Genomic DNA, 1,927 nt, shown 5'->3' with positions numbered 1-1,927 from the left:
CAGATATGCAGATGACACCACCCTTATGGCAGAAAGTGAAGAGGAACTCAAAAGCCTCTTGATGAAAGTCAAAGAGGAGAGTGAAAAAGTTGGCTTAAAACTCAACATTCAGAAAATGAAGATCATGGCATCTGGTCCCATCACTTCATGGGAAGTAGATGGGGAAACAGTGGAAACAGTGTCAGACTTTATTTTTTGGGGGTCCAAAATCACTGCAGATGGTGACTGCAGCCATGAAATTAAAAGATGCTTACTCCTTGGAAGAAAAGTTATGACCAGCCTAGATAGCATATTCAAAAGCAGAGACATTACTTTGCCAACAAAGGTCCGTCTAGTCAAGGCTATGGTTTTTCCAGTGGTCATGTATGGATGTGAGAGTTGGACTGTGAAGAAAGCCAAGCGCCAAAGAATTGATGCTTTTGAACTGTGGTGTTGGAGAAGACTCTTGAGAGTCCCTTGGACTGCAAGGAGACCCAACCAGTCCATTCTAATGGACATCAGTCCTGGGTGTTCGTTGGAAGGACTGATGCTAAAGCTGAAACTCCAATACTTTGGCCACCTTATGTGAAGGGTTGACTCACTAGAAAAGACCCTGATGCTGGGAGGGACTGGGGGCAGGAGGAGAAGGGGACAACAGAGGATGAGATGGCTGGATGGGATCAACAACTCGATGCACATGGGTTTGAGTGAACTCCGGGAGTTGGTGATGGACAGGGAGGCCTGGCGTGCTGCGATTCATGGTGTTGCAGAGTCGGACATGACTGAGCGACTGAACTGAACTGAACTGAAAGAATGAAATAACACATACCTAGTAATGAACTTGTATTTTAACTTCAATTTGCGTTGTTGTTTTTTAGTCACAAAGTCATGTCAGACTCTGTGACACCACGGACTGTAGCCAAGCAGGCTCCTCTGTCCATGGAATTCTCCAGGCAAGAATACTGGAGCGGGTTGCCATTTCCTACTCGAGGGGATCTTCCCAACCCAGGTACTGAACCCGTGTCTCCTCCATCGTAGGCAGATTCTTTACCACTGTGCCACCTGTGAAGTCCTTCCACTTGCCTTAATTGAAGCATGCGCGCAGGGGACAAATGCTGTTAGTTTGGTTCCGCTGCCACTATTCTAGATGAGGGCCAGAAGGAAGACGAGGCTTATGAATATTTATCCTGACAACAAAAGAAGCCTTTGGAAAGCCTTGTTATATGAACTTTTCATTTTGGAAATCACCAGTGAAAACTACTTCAATTTTATACTCACTTTTTCCCCCCGCAACATCCCTTTGTCTTTCACTTAAAGATATTCTTTTATCACCAATTTGGAAGTATTGGTATTCTTGCCTTTCATTGTTACCAATTAATTCTAGACAAGACAAAACATAGTGAATACTTAAATCCAGAAGTGAAAAATTCAGGTAATAAGTTGCTTTGATTTTGAAATATAAAAGATTCTCTAGAAAGATGCAATCAGCTAAATCCAAAATGTGAGCAATACCACAGGATGAAAAATCCAAGTTCTTCAATAAATAAATAAGAAGAAGAACAAACAGTGCTGGTTAACCCATAGATTAAAAGATACTTAAGAGACATATCAGTCATATGCAATGTGTAGACCCTGTTTGGATCCAACTGTAAAACAGAAAAAATATATGAGACAGAGCAATGGAAACGTTGCTTTCTTTGATAAGTAGTCATTTGATAACTATTGCGAGGAATTACTAAGGAATTGGAGAAGGCACTGGCACCCCACTCCAGTACTCTTGCCTGGAAAATCCCATGGACAGAGGAGCCTGGTAGGCTGCAGTCCATGGGGTCACTAAGAGTCGGAGACGACGGAGCGACTTCACTTTCACTTTTCACTTTCATGCTTTGGAGAAGGAAATGGCAACCCACTCCAGTGTTCTTGCCTGGAGAATCCCAGGGATGGGGGA

General features: G+C 43.2%; 1 protein-coding gene across 4 annotated transcripts in view; it reads right to left on the bottom strand.

Annotated features, from left to right (window-relative positions):
- SMAD1 (SMAD family member 1) overlaps nucleotides 1–1,927 on the bottom strand; it is an 84,198-nt gene that overhangs the window by 15,476 nt on the left and 66,795 nt on the right. The window lies entirely within an intron of this gene.

This window comes from Bison bison, unplaced genomic scaffold, assembly GCF_000754665.1.
Source record: "Bison bison bison isolate TAMUID 2011002044 unplaced genomic scaffold, Bison_UMD1.0 scf7180017864184, whole genome shotgun sequence".
NCBI classification, from domain to species: domain Eukaryota; kingdom Metazoa; phylum Chordata; class Mammalia; order Artiodactyla; family Bovidae; genus Bison; species Bison bison.
Note: the sequence above shows the minus strand (reverse complement) of the source record. Positions and strands in the feature narration are given on the sequence as shown.